Below are 15,356 nucleotides of genomic sequence, written 5' to 3'. Positions count from 1 at the left end.
ACTCTTGGGCCTTAGGTAATTTCCCTCTTTACATTACCAAGCACCTGGGGTGAGGGGCATGGGAAGCTGAAGGGGGATGGGGAGGACTCACACCCTCCCCCCAAATCAGTCCATGTAGAACACAGATCTCCAGGCTGTGCCGAGGCTGGAGGTGCCCCAGAGACTGACAGTCCATTTTTTTGGTGGTATCGGTTAAGCACTTACGACGTGTCAGACACCATTCTAAATGCTGGGATAGGTTCAAGTTAATTAGGTCGGACACAGTCTCTGTCTCGTTGGGGTCTCACGGTCTGAGTAGGAGGGAGAAGAGGTTTTTTTAATCTCCATTTTTGCAGTTGAAGAAACCGAGGCAGAGAGAAGTTAAGAGACTTGACCAAGGTCCCACGGCAGGCGGAGCTGGGATTAGAACCCAGATCCTCTGATTCCCAGGGCTGCTCTTTCCACTAGGTCATGCTGCTTCTCAGTGGAAAACGGTGGGGAGGGCAGATCTGACGGTGTTCCGTGAACCAGGAAAACTGGAGGGATCAGCTCTGCCGTGTGCTTTTACAGAGGCAGAATGGCCACCGACCAGCCCCGGTCACTCAGATCCATTTGCAAGCTCCAAATGGTGATCTTGAATCAGGATGGCAGCTTCCTCTGGGGACCCAGGGCTCTTGGGAGTAGATGGAGCCAATTTGCAACTGTTGCAAATCACTTTTGTTAGTCTCCTCATTGAGACTGCAAGTTCCTTGTGTGCTCTGTTTCTGTGGTGCTTTCCCAGAGCTTAGTTCAATTAATCAATCAGTGGCATTTATTGAGCACTTACTGGGGGTTGAGATCTGTACTAAATGCTTGGGAGAATATAATACCACACAGTTGATAGGCATGTTCCCTGCCTACAAGGAACTTACAATCTAGAGTCTAGTTCAATCCTTTGCACTCAGTAGGTGCTCGATATGCTATGCTGAGTGACCGATAGATTCAGCCTGCACACTTTGAAAGGAAGACGGTAAGCTTGTTGTGGCCAGGAAACATGTCTACCATCTCTGTTATAGTGTATTCTCTCAAGCGCTTAGTATTCTGCTCACAGTAAGCACTCAATAAATATGACTGATTGATTGATTGAAGGGGATGATCTCCTCTGGGTACTCAAACAGGATTTCCTGATGTTGATGATGAAGCAGCGGCCAGCGACAAGCCTGTCTGGAATCTTGGGGTCTGACTTGAGGCCTTCTCTTGACTGTGAAAGTCAATCCAGAAATGAATTTCTATTTTTTTAATTGTATTTGTTAAGCGTTTACTGTACCTCTGGGTACTGAAACAGGATTTCCTGATGTTGATGATGAAGCAGCAGCCAGCGACAAGCCTGTCTGGAATCTTGGGGTCTGACTTGAGACCTTCTCTTGACTGTGAAAGTCAATCCAGAAATGAATTTCTATTTTTTTAATTGTATTTGTTAAGCATTTACTCTATGCTAGGCACTGTATTAAGCGCTGGGATAGACACAAGCTAATTCATTCAATCATATTTATTGAGCATTTACTGTGTGCAGAGTACTGTACTAAGTGCTTGGAAAGTAAAATTTGGCAACATATAGAGACAATCCCTACCCAACAGCGGGCTCATAGTCTGGAAATGGGTTGGGATCTACATGTCCAGCTGAAAAACTTGTCTGGAAATTAGAAGCCTGTCATTCATTCCTTCATTAAATTGTATTTATTAAGTGATTACTGTGTGCAAAGTACTGTACTACAACTGATAATAATAATGTGGTATTTGGTAAGCAATTCCTATGTGTCAGGCACTGTACTAAGCGCTGGGGTAGATACGAGGTCATTGAGCTGGACACAGTCCCTGTCCCACATAGGGCTCACAGTCTTAATCCCCATTTTCCAGATGAGGGAACTAAGGCACAGAGAAGTGACTTTTCTAAGGGTCACATAGCAGACAAGTAGCAAAGCCAGGATTAGACCCTGGTCCTAATAGCTCTCAAACCTGTGTTCCATCCACCAAGCCACAGAAGCACTTGGGAGAGTACAATATAACAATAAACAGACATAATCCCTGCAAATTCCTGGTTTGTTTGTTTTTTCTTGCACTTAATAATAACAGTAATAACTGTGGTATTTCTTAAGAGCTTACTGTGTGCCAGGCACTGTACTAAGTGCTGGGGTGGATACAAGCTAAATGGGTTAGACACAGTCCCTGTCCCACTTGGGGCTCACAGTCTCAATCCTCACTTTACAGATGAGGTAATTGAGGCACAGAGAAGTGAAGTGACTTGCCCACAGTCACACGGCAGATAAGTAGCAGAGCCGGGAATAGAATCCATGACCTTCTGATTCCCAGGCCCGGGCTCTAACCACTACGGCACACTGCTTCTCAAGAATATACACTTGGGTCTGTACCCCTTTAAGCACTTGATATTTATATCTGAAAGACAATCCCCATCTTCGAAGCCTTATTGAAGACACATCTCCTCCAGGTGGCCTTCCCAGACTAAGCCCTCATTTCCTCTTCTCCCTCTCCCTTCTGCGTCGCTCCTGGAATCGCACCCTTAATTTTTGTATGATCTTTTGCATAATCTGATTTTAGGGCAGGAATGAAGCTCTTCAGCGGCATCTTATTGGGGAGGGATTTTCCATTACAGAGACCCATGTGCCAAAGCAGAACAGAGTTTGCCGAAAAGCCCCTTCCCAGGTGCTGTGGTAATAAAGGGCTGGGGGATGGTTGCCTCTGGAGCCTGGCACCATCTCCCCAGAGAGGGACAGTCACATCCAGACGAATGAGAAAAACTCTGATTGCCTTGTTCGGGGCCCACAAACGGCTCCTGCAGGGAAATAGTCTTCAGTTCCCTCCCTGTTCTGTTCTCCCTGTTCTCACGAAAATCCTGAAGACAGTTCAGTATTTTCAATTCCTTGCTTGACCCACCCCAGAGTAAGAAAGCACACCAGGCAGTGAAGTTGCTGTCACCTCAGGATCCTCACTGTAGCACATTCATTCATTCAACCGTATTGTCTTTGTAGAATGCAGAGACCCGACACAGTACAGTTCCCTGCACATAGCAAGCACTCAATAAATACCACTGATCAGTTGATCAATTGCTCCATTCTCTGACAGCTCCTGGAGCCCAAAACAGTCCCCTAATTGACTGATTCCTCCTTATCCTCCTTCAAAACTCTCTGAAATCCCACCCAGACCAAACTCCATCCCATTACATGGGCAAGAGCACTGTGCCAATCATTTTTTTAAAATGGTATTTGTTAAGTGCTTATTGTGTGTCAGGCACTGTTCGAAGCACTGGGGTAGATACAAGCCAATGAGGTTGGACACAGACCCTGTCTCACATGGGGCTCACTGTCTTAATCTGCATTTTATAGATGAGGGAACTGAGGCACAGAGAAATTAAGTGACTTGCCCAAGGTTGCACAGCAGACAAGTGATGGACCTGGGATTAGAACCCAGGTCCTCTGACTCTGAGGCCCGTGCTCTTTCCTCTCGGCCATGCTGCTTCCCTAATGTTCTGCTAATATCCTCTGGATCAATCTGTAAATACACCAACCCTTTCCTCTAACTCCTCTCGGAAACTCTGGATCAACGACTTCACCCCTTGCATAGCTCGCTGCTGAAATAAAATCACATTCCCTATTCAGAAAAGCAGAGCTAGATTACTGGTAATTGATGGAGATCATAAACTGATTCCAGTGAGGCTATCTACCCAGTAAACAGATAAATACATTTTGGGACTCAGGAAATCTCATCTGTTCTTCATCTTCAGTCTGTTCGACCATAGCTGCTGTCAGAATAGCTGGCCTGGTACATTTATGACAGTGTCCATGAGAGAGAGGGGCCTATGTGGCTTATGTGCAGAAACGTGAAAGTAAATTTGGGGTCAAAATTTTTTGAGGTGCATCGGTTACGGCTTCCCCTCTCAGGATCGCACCTGGAGAGTTTCTGGTACTCTACCAGTCTCTACTATGGGAGGGAGAGTCAAGAAGAGGCATACCCATTCCATTTCTAACTTGGGCAGTGGCTAGCGAGTGGAAGGCAATCTGCTACAAGTCAAAATTCTCCTGTGGTGGGCAGCAGCAGCATTGGAAAGATTTGAGGGCAGAGACTCAAGTTTACTAGCATGGAAGAAGGAAATGGTAAGCCACTTCAGTATTTTTACCAAGAAAACCCTATGGATCCACTACCAGAATGATTGCAGATGGAAGTGGGGCGTCCTGGGAGATCTGTGTCCGTGGAGTCGCTACGGATCGGAAATGGCATGACAGCGATAAGACAAGATCATGACCAAAGGGAGAGCTAAAAACCCTCGTCCCCAACTTTGCTTCAATAAATCAATCAATCAATGGTATTTATTGAGCATTTACTAGGCGCAGAGCAGAATGGTAGAATGGAGTTTGTAGATGCGATCACTGCCCACAAGGAGCTTACAGTCTGCGGAGGGAGACACCTTAAAATAAATTACAGATACTAGCAATGAGATGTATTAAGCACTTGTTGTAAGCTCTTTGAAGGCAGGGAACATGTCCACCAACTCTGTTGTATTGTACTCTCCCAAAACGCTTAGTACAATGCTCTTTTAGACTTTTAGACTGTGACTTTTAGACTTTTAGACTTTTAGTCTTTTAGACTGTGAGCCCACTGTTGGGTAGGGACTGTTTCTATATGTTGCCAATCTGTACTTCCCAAGCGCTTAGTACAGTGTTCTGCACATAGTAAGCGCTCAATAAATACGATTGATTGATGATGATGCTCTGCAAAACAGTAAATGCTCAATTACTACCATTGGATGATTATCACGTGCTAAATGCTGGAGAAGATACAAGGTAATCAGGCCAGACACAGTCCCTGCTAATCAGGAGCTCACAGTCTAAGTAGAGTGCTCAGCACACAGTAAGCGTTCAATAAATACGATTGATTGTTTGATAGAGAGAGCAGATATCTCTTATCCCCAATTTTCAGATGAGGAGACTGAGGCTTAAAGAGGTTAAGCGACCTTCTCAAGACCAAATAACAGATCAGAAGCAGAGCTGAGGTTAGAACCTGGTTCATTCATTCATTCATTCATTCATTCATTCATTCATTCAACTGTATTTATTGAACATTTACTGTGTGCAAAGCACTGTTCTAAGCACTTGGGAGAGTACAATATAACAATAAACAGACACGTTCCCTGCCCAGAACAAGCTTACATCTTCTAACATCGAGTTCCCTGCTCTTTCAACTAAGCCATCGAGGGCTTTAAAGGCTAAAAACAAATAGATATTGATTCTTTGAATTTTCTGTGTGGGCTTAGGGACATTTCCCAGCTCATTCTTTCTTCAGCCACCAAAACAATAGCCAAACTCTCCAAGCACAGGCACCAGAGCTGGGGTATATCGTGGACCATAAATCTGATTTAAAGGCACATAAGCCTCTCCCTTCCCCGGCTCACTATTCTTCGAAATCAGTCTATGATTTTGTGGAACCTATAAAACATCAGGATAAAATAATCTAGCCAAGTCTAGACATTAAATACTAAACAGCCTCTTTGCTCCCTGCAACTCAAAACACGACGGAGGAGGGATGTGAGTGAGGGAATTCAAATCAATATTTCCAAAAGAGAAGGGACAAAATAGGAGTCTTTAGTTAGTAGTTAGGAGCTTACATTTTTAAAACGAGAAAAAAGCAATCAACAGGGGAAAGGCAAGACCAGAAGAGCCAACTGTCATTCTTGATTCTTGATTCATTCTAGACTGTGAGCCCTTTGTTGGGTAGGGACCGTCTCTATATGTTGCCAACTTGTACTTCCCAAGTGCTTAGTACAGTGCTCTGCACACAGTAAGCGCTCAATGAATATGATTAATTGATTGATTCTAGTTTGTTCTGGTTTGTTTCCCCCTCCAAACTGGAAGCTCGTCGTGAGCAGGGAATGTGACTACCAACTCAGTTGTACTCTCCGAAGTACACTGCTCTGCACACAGAGATTACTCAGGGAATGTTTCTGTTTATTGTTATATTGTACTCTCACAAGTGCTTAGTATAGTACTCTACACACAGTAAGCGCTCAATAAATATGATTGATTAAATGAATGAATAAATACCATTGATTGATTAAATGATTAGTGCTTATCTTTGACTGGGTAGTAGCAAGGGACAGAAAACAAGCAGCGGTACTGCAATAACTGAATCACACAGCCCAAGGGAAGCAGGTGGCTCTGAGCAAAGCAAAAATATGGGGTCTCAAAGTCCAAAAAACACTTGTGGCATCAGCAGCCAGTGGCTCCAGGAACAGTGGGGCTCCCTGTGAATTCAGCAAGCATTCCTGAGGACTTATTTTTTTTTTAAAGGTATTTGTTAAGCACATACTAAGTGCCAGACACTGTACTAAGCACTGAGGTAGATACAAGCTAATCAGGTCGGACACAGTCCATGTCCTACATGGGGCTCACAGTCTTAATCTCCATTTTTCAGGTGTGGCAACTGAGGCCCAGAGAAGTGAAGTGACTTGCCCTAGGTCACACAGCAGATGATGGGGATTAGAACCCAGGTCCTTCTGATTCCCAGGCCCGTGCTCTATCCATTAGGCCATGCTGATTCTCTGCTGTCTTGGGGTTTTTTTTTTTTTAAGCCCTTACTATGTGCAAAGCACTGTTCTAAGTGCTGGGGAGGTTACAAGGTGATCAGGTTGTCCCACAGGGGAGCTCACAGTCTTCATCCCCATTTTACAGATGAGGTAACTGAGGCACAGAGAAGTTAAGTGACTTGCCCAAAGTCACACAGCTGACACTTGGTAGAGCTGGAATTTGAACTCATGACCTCTGACTCCAAAGCCCGGGCTCTTTCCACTGTTGTCTCCTGGAGGGAAAGGTGGTGGGAATCAGAGGGGACTAAGTATTGGGCTATAGGGATTTCTGTAGGTTTATGGAGTAAATTGCAGTTAGGATATTTTTCCAGAATTGAGGGCAGGAATCACTGCCCCCTCTAACTGCTCTCAATGGCCTGGAATCCCAGAATATCCTTGGTCACCTGCATGATGGCAGTTGACTAACCCTATCCTGGGGAGTCAGAGGAGCAGAGGAGTCAGGGGCAGGAGAAGAGAGGGGAGGGGAGGAAATGAAATTTTGGAAGATTCTCCAACTGGCTCCCAGCACCTGCAGAAGGATATGCCCAACATCCCTGAAGGAGAATTACTTAAGCCCTTCCACCCTCTTCAAATCAAAACCAAAGTGACCATTTTTTTTCCTCTCTTCTAACTGAAGGGAGGCAGCTAAGAGAAGCAGTGCTGCTGAGAGGAAAGAACATAGCCCTGGAGGTCAGAGACCCTGGATTCTAATCCTCGATCCGTCACTTTTCATTCATTTGGTCGTTCATTCATTTAATCGTATTTATTAAGCACCTACTCCATGCAGAGCACTGTACTAAGTGCTTGGGAGAGTACCATGTAACAGTAAACAGACACATCTCCTTCCCGCAATCTAGAAGGGGAGATAGACATTAATATAAATAAATTACAGATCTGCACATAAGTGGTGTGGGGTTGGGAGGTGGGGATAAATGAAGGGAGCAAGTCAGGGTGACACAGAAGGGAGAGAGAGAAGAGGAAAGGAGGGCTTAGTCAGGGAAGGCCTCTTGCCTGCTGTGGACCTTGGGCAAGTCACTTCTCTGGGCCTCCATTTCCTTATCTGTAAAATGAGGATTCAATACCTTGTCTCCCTTCTATTTAGACTGTGAGCTCCATGACTGGCAGGGACTGTGTCCAACCTCATTATTCTGCATCTACCCCAGCACTTAGTTCAGTGCTTTGCATATAATAAGCATTTAACAAATACCATCATTATTAATATTATTATTATTATTATTAGCTAAATCAGCCCTGTTATAAAGGTCCTCAGCTCCTCAATAGTGAAAAACAAGTACAGCAGCTCAAGGAATAGAGAAAGTGCTGGAAGCAATTCATTTTGTATACATCAACTCTAGCTCTCTCTAGACTCTAAGCTCCTTAATAATAATAATAATAATAATAATAATAATAATAGTGGCATTTGTTAAGTGCTTAATATATGCCAGGCACTGTACTAAGCTCTGGAGTGGATACAAGCAAACTGGGTTGGACACAACCCCTGTCCCAGGTTGGGTTCACGATCTCAAACCCCATTCTACAGATGAGGTAACTGAGGCAGAGAAAAGTGAAGTGACTTGACCAAGGTCACACAGCAGACAAGGAGATTAATGGGGATTAGAACCCAGGACTTTCTGACTCCCAGGACCATGCTGTATCCATTACACCGTGCTGCTTGCTCATCTTCCAAATCTGTTATATTGTACTCTACCAAGCGCTTAGAGCACTGAATAAATAAGATTGATTGATTGATTGCTGCAGAGCCCAGACCAGAGTCCAGAGCCGCCCCACATCCCCTCATCCAGGGCCCTTCTCATCTTCCTCTGCCCTACAAAATCAGTTCTCTCTCTGGCTCTTAGGACTTTGGCTCCAGGGGAGTTTATGAACATCTCAAGAGCAGGGTTTGCTTTTCATCTCTTTACAGTGACCTCCAAAATTGAAGTAGCAGTAGATGCATTTTTTAACCAACTAGTTGTAGTGCACTGAATTAAGGCCTGGAAAAGTACAACGAAAGCTTGAGACATGTCCCCTGCTCACAAGGAGCTTATACTCTAACAGGGGAGCCAGGCACAAAAATATTTACAGCTGGAGTAATCAGAACTAAATTGCCTGTACAACTGATTGGATGCACATGAATGTTGAGGGTATAAATAAATACATTTTTATGGCATTTGTTAAGCACTTACTATGTGCCGGACACTGCACTATTGGCTGGGGTAGATACAAGATTATCAGGTTGGACGCAGTGCCACTTGGAGCTCACAGTCTTAATCCCCATTTTACAGATGAGGTAATTGAGATACAGGGACGTTAATCAATCAATCAATCAATCGTATTTATTGAGCGCTTACTGTGTGCAGAGCACTGTACTAAGCGCTTGGGAAGTACAAGTCAGCAACACATAGAGACAGTCCCTACCCAACAGCGGGCTCACAGTCTAGAAGGGGGAGACGGAGAACAAAACCAGACATACTAACAAAAGAAAATAAATAGAATAGATATGTACAAGTAAGATAAATAAATAAATAAATAAATAAATAAATAAATAAATAGACTTGCCCAAGGTCACAAGCAGATAAGTAGCAGAACAGGGATTAGAACCCTGGTCCTCTGACTCCCTGCTCCGTGCTCTTTCCGCTAGGCAACACTGCTTTTCATGTATTCAAATGTATCTGTAAGTGCTACAGTGCTCTGCACACTATAAGTGCTTAATAAATACAATTGACTGACTGACCAGAGAGGGCTGCTGTGTTGATGTGATTTGGATTGTGGGAGTTAATCAGGGAAGGCTTTTGGGATATTAGGAGGGCTTTGAAGGTGGAGAGATACCCCCTTACTCTCAGCAGGCCCTGGTACCATTATTTTGGGGTACCCGGGTTCTTCTGCTGCTATAATGCCCAGAGACGAAAACAGAGAGTTCCAGCCTTTGTGTGCTCTCTCTCTCTATCTCTTTCTCCTGCTGCCCTACTCCGGCTGAACAGTAAGGCCCAAAGGACCACTCCAGTTTTAGAAACCCCATATCCTTGACCTTCTTGGCTCCATGTTGTTTCATGGGCAGCCGACTATCGGGCTGAAGAAATGTCTCCTGTATGTTTTCGAGGCCCGCTTTTGGGTGAAAAGATGGAGTTGGAGGCTGACTCTGGGTGGCCACAGGGCCAGGACTTTCAGACTTTGGTGAGACTGAATATGTGATCTCGCTTACAAAATTTCCTTTCATAATCACAGCAGGATGTAGGAGATGGCCTGCAGCCATTCAGAATCGATTTCCACCAAACACTTGATAAATTAGCCCCTTGCTCCACTTCACCGTTGCCCTTTGCCCCTGTGGTTCTGGCTAGATTGAGGATGTTGATTGCCTGGCTGACCGAGAACAATTAGCCTCAATATTGCTTTGAAATCCCTATGGATACCAAGGGGTGGTGAGTTTGCAACATCTCCTTTCCAGTGGGGCTTCTTAAGCGGGGAAAGAAAAAGCAAATTTTTCTTTTGCTTTTTCTTTCCCTTTGTAAATAGAGTGCTAGCTCAAATCCCAACGCATTTGGGAAAAACACCCAGCCACAGGTCTGACCTCCTCTGGGATGCTCATTCTGGATCCTGGAAGCATGCCTGAGTTTAGGTTCCACTTAGAAACAGGCACAGGGATGGGCTCCTTTCATTGAATTGCCTCATAAAATCTTCCTCCTCAGTTTTCAGTTCTTCTAATTCCTCAGTTAAAGAAATTGCAGCCGGAAGAAAAAATTCTAAGGTCCAACGTTAATAGTTCCCTCAGGAGCTGCTTGGGTCAATTGGAGGACGTTGCCAACCTCAAGTAAGAGATGGTCCTGGGACCATTTCCAGCCAGCTGCCATCAGATCCTTTCATCATCTCACAGGCTGACACTGATTTCTGCTTCAGAAGGTCTACATTTTGAAGACGGGATATATTTATCAAAAGCAATTATATTTCTGTCCCCTCAGCTCCCTGGGGGAGGGATCTTGATTCGTCACCTCTGGTACCTGCTGTGTCTCATTTTCCACTGGGCTTTTCAGTCGAAGACCCCTCCTGGGTTGGTAAAGATGGTCCTCTCTCTTGGGTCTGAGGCACTGGACCCTTGAACATGCTAACCCTGCTGAGTCTGCTTTAAGACTCCAGGCCCAGCTGGCATGGACTGAGAGGCTAATGATGATGCTTCCACAGCCCATCGACCTGGAAGAGTTTCTGTTGGTATTTATTGATAGCTTATTTTGTGCAGAGAACTGTACTAAGCACCTGTGAAAGTACAGCGTAACAGAGAGTTGATAGATATGATCCCTGCTCACATGGAACGTACAGCCTACAGAAGGAGACGAACATTAAAATAAATGATAGATGGGGGAAAAAGAATAAAAGGGTATTTACGTAAGTGAAGGTGGAGTGAGGATCAAAGTGTTCAAAAGGTACATAGCAAAGTTCATTAGGCCATGCAAAGGGGAAGGTGGGTAGTGGAAATGAGGGCTTAGTCAGAGAAGGCCTCTTGGAGGAGATGTAATTTTAGCAGGGTTTGGAAGGTAGAAAGAGTGGTGGTCTGTTAAATGTGAAGGGGGAGGGAATTCCATGCCCAAGAGAGGATATGGGCAAGGGTATTTAGAATCCAAAAGTTGAAAGGGACTTTAAAATAGTCATCAGAACTGATCCTCTGGGGAATGATTAAATTTTACAAAATGACTGTGGAGTTTGCTAAGCACTTGCTACTGCCATACTGAGTACAAGGGTAGAGACAAGATAATCAGGTCAGACACAGTCCCTGTTCCATGTAGGGCTCAGAGTCTAAGTAGGAGGGCAAACAAACATTGAATTCCCATTTTACCTATGGGGAAACTGAGGCTCAGAAGTGTCAAGTAATGTGCCCAAGGTCACACAACTGGCTAATGACAGAACTGAGATTAGAACCCACAACTTCTGATTCCCAGGCCTTAGCTCTTTCCTCTAGGCTTCTCATGCAGAGCAGATGGTGGCCACCCTATCTTTCAATATATTCAGGGATGTAATTTCTACAACCTCCCTCGGTAACCTGCTTGAGTTGGATTCCCCCTTAAAATCTAGAAGTTCTTTTTATCTGATCAAACTCTATCCTGCTTGCAATCTCTCTTATTTGTTCCTCAGAGATCAAGACCCTGCTTGTTCATTCAATTATTTATAGTGACTGAACCATCAGTGACCATTTTTATGCTTTCCCTCCTGATAAACTGCAAACTCCTTGTGGGCAGGGGATTAATTTTGGGTTTCTCCTGTACTCTCCCAAGTGCTTTGAACGGCACACAGCACTCACTAGGAGATCAATAAATACCACTCCTACTAATATTAATTGTGGTACTTGTTAAGAGCTTACTGTGTGTCAAGCACTGGTCTAAGGGCTGAGGTGGATGCAAGATAATAATTTTGAACACAATCCCTGTCCCACATGGGGCTCACAGTCTAAATTGGAGGGAGTAGGATTTTATCCCCATTTTACAGATGAGGAAACTGAGCCACAGGGAAGTTAAGCGTCTTGTCCAAGACCACGCAGCAGACTAATCGTGGAGTTGGGGGTTAGAACCCAGGACCTCTGACTCTTAGGCCCATGCACTTTCCACTACACCACACTGCTTCCCACTTACTTCTGAAAGTGGAAGTTGGGAACCGAAACTGAGGGAACCTGGGAATGTGGATGGGAGAAGGAAAGATGTTTGGAGCAGAGTCATCCCTCTGAAACATTCCGTGTATAGATGCAGCCATGGAAAGCTAGACAAGGCTGAGGCAGGGAGGCTTCTGCTACTTTCACTGCACGTGAGAAATTTCCTAATAGAAGCTGCCTTACCTGCCACTTTCTTTCACTGCCAATCTGTGATGATGAGTGATGAATGACATAAGGTCTGAAGGGTGTTTAAATAACTAGAAGGAAAATAAGTACTATATAAATTACTAATGATGAGGAACTTCATAAGAACCTTCAACATTTGAGTTCAGCGGAACTACTTTAGCCTCTTTGTAATTACTATGCCTTATTTTTTCTTGTTACCAAAAATATCCCAGATGATTGATAACTGTGTGTGAGCTTGAGTGGGAAACCTGTGTGCTAATTATAAAAATTCTTAATAGTTTTGGTACCTCAGACAAGCCGGGTAGTCACAACTGTTCCACGGAATCAGCGGCAGGGTGATTTTTTTTTTTTCAAAAAAGAGCTCCTCTCCTTCCCTCTCACCCATATCCCATGTAGCTCTTGCTAGCCAGCTGTTGACTGTTCACTGAGCACCCTGCTATATAATAATAATAATGGCATTTATTAAGTGCTTACTATGTGCAAAGCACTGTTCTAAGCACTGGGGAGGTTACAAGGTGATCAGATTGTCCCGGGGGGGCTCACAGTCTTCATCCCCACGGTACAGGTGAGGTAACTGAGGCACAAGATGCTTTTCACTTCTCTTGAATAGTGATAAAAAATAAATAGGGCAAAATCCCTGGTCATTTTCACCTTAATACTTCAAAAAAAAAATCATGATTTAGGTTCTCAGGTGCTTCTTCTGTTTCCTTCTGGCTGCCTAGGCTCCTCATTGATACAATCACACTTGCTTTTCCTTTTTCCTGAATAATAGCTCATGCAGGTTCCACCCTGTGGTTTTTCATCTCTAATGTTCCTTAGTCGGAATCGGAAAAAAAATATTTAACAAGGGCTTTTGTGCACGTGGCTGGTTGCTATGTGGATATTCAACCAGAAAGATTATAGTCATTTACAATCTGGCATTAATTTGACACACAAGAATGAACCTTTACAGCTCCCACTGAAGTGTGGCCAATGTTGGGTGGTCGATAAAGACTGTTTTTCATGGTGATAATCCAGGGACTGAAAAGCCAGTGTGCAGATTATCCCGATATTTTGCTTCTCTTTTTCCCATCCAGATATCCATTTGTGGGCCATTTCACTACTCATTAACCCTCTTGGCCAGAGGAAGGGATGAAGGTCAAGGGAAGAAAGAGAGGAGAAACCCATACCAGTCAATTCTGCTGCTTGGTGTTTCTTGGGAAAGGAAATGGTGAGAAAAGAAGTCGATTTTGTTGGCAAAGATTAAGTTTTGGAGTGTCTGTGGATTTGAATTAATCAAGTTTTACCTGGAGACCTGGGTTCTAGTCCTGACTCAACAAGTAGGGGATGGACTGGGCAACAGGAGAAGCAGTGTGGGCTAGTGGCTACATGGGCCTGAGGGTCAGAGGACCTGGGTTCTAATCCTGTCTCTGCCACTTGTCTGCTGTATGATTTTGGGCTTCTGTGCTTCAGTTTCCTCATCTATAAAATGGAGATTCAATCGCTGTTCTCCCTCCTACTTAGATAGCTAGACACATATGTGGCAGGGACTGGGACCTTGTCTGACCTGATCTTTTGTAACTCTCTTAGCACTTAGTACAACACTTGGCACACTGTAAGTGCTTAAACAAACACCGCAGTTATTATTATCATGAACATTTTGGCCTGAAGGACCACCTAAGGTTTCCGCGGGATGGATAGGCCCTAGCGGAATTTCTAAAAAAATACTGAGTTAATATTAGTGGCAACGACCTCAGTGGTGACCAAGGCCACCATCTTGCCAAGCTTTGGTCCTACGGCCCAGTGCACACCACCGTGGCAGCCGCAAATGGATCCAACATGGAAAAGGCCTTTGTGTGCCCTTGGAAATATGTGACACCTGTCTGCCTACTTGCTTCCCGCATTCATGGCCTAGAGGGTTCACAATGGGTAGGGATCACACTGTGCAAGTTGTGCCGCATAAAGCTTTAGCACCACAATCAGTGCCTCCATTCAGGTTCTTGGTCTGAAGAAGAATTGAGTCTCAGTATTCGTTCTTGATAGGAGACTCCATGAGAATAACAATAATAATAATAATAATAATGGTAGTTGTTAAGCACTCACTATGTGCCAGGCACTGTACTAAACCCTGGTGTAGATACAAGCTAAGCGGGTAGGACACGGTCCCTGTCCCACATGGTGCTCACAGCCTTAATCCCTTTTTACAGATGAGATAACTGAGGCGTAGAGAATAGAAGCGATTTACCCAAGGCCACACAGTCAGAAGGACCTAGGTTCAAATCCTGGCTCCACCACTTGTCTGCTGTAAGACCTTGGGAAAGTCACTTCACTTCTCTATGCCTCAGTTTTCTCATCTGTTAAATGGGGATTACAACTGGGAGCCCGGTGTGGGACAGGGACTATTTGCAACCTGATTATCTTGTATCTATCCCAGTGCTGAGAATAGTGCCCGGCACATAGTAAGTGCTTAACAAATGCCATTATTAGTAGTAGTATTATTACTGCCTGTGGACTGCAGGTGCAATCAGTCAGTTGATAAAGTCTACAGAGGAAACAGATATTAAAATGAATTATGGATATGTACATAAGTGCTGAGGGACTGAGGGTGAGGTGCTTCAGGAGCACAGATCCAAGTGTATAGGTAATGCAGAAGGGAGACGGAGTAGGGGAAATGAAGACTTGATTGGGAAATAACAACACCCTTCCAGTCATAACTCATAATACCTGCACACAAAGACCCTGAGCTATCTCTAATGATAGAGAATTCTGCCAGCTTCAAGGTGCCAGGAATTAAGTCCCATTATTGTCCTAAATTATAGATGCTTCTCCCTGACTGGAAGACAACATTTTTTTTCTACAGGGCAGTTAGGGAACATCAACTCAAATTAGTGCCTTCCACCCTAGATGGTGATTGGGCCTGAGGCATCAAAGGAGCTTCAGGAAACCAAATAAAAATAGACTTTATAGTTC

At 44.3% G+C, this 15,356-nt stretch overlaps 1 non-coding gene across 1 annotated transcript; it reads left to right on the top strand.

Annotated features, from left to right (window-relative positions):
* Positions 1–3,904: 3,904 nt before the first annotated feature.
* LOC119946299 lies at positions 3,905–4,042 on the top strand. The gene has a single exon (XR_005456405.1). It is a non-coding gene; the product is annotated as a small nucleolar RNA SNORA7 (small nucleolar RNA).
* Positions 4,043–15,356: the final 11,314 nt, after the last annotated feature.

Source organism: Tachyglossus aculeatus, chromosome 26 (assembly GCF_015852505.1).
Source record: "Tachyglossus aculeatus isolate mTacAcu1 chromosome 26, mTacAcu1.pri, whole genome shotgun sequence".
Taxonomy (NCBI): domain Eukaryota; kingdom Metazoa; phylum Chordata; class Mammalia; order Monotremata; family Tachyglossidae; genus Tachyglossus; species Tachyglossus aculeatus.
The sequence above is the reverse complement of the archived record's forward strand: the minus strand, read 5'-3'. Positions and strand labels throughout refer to the sequence as shown.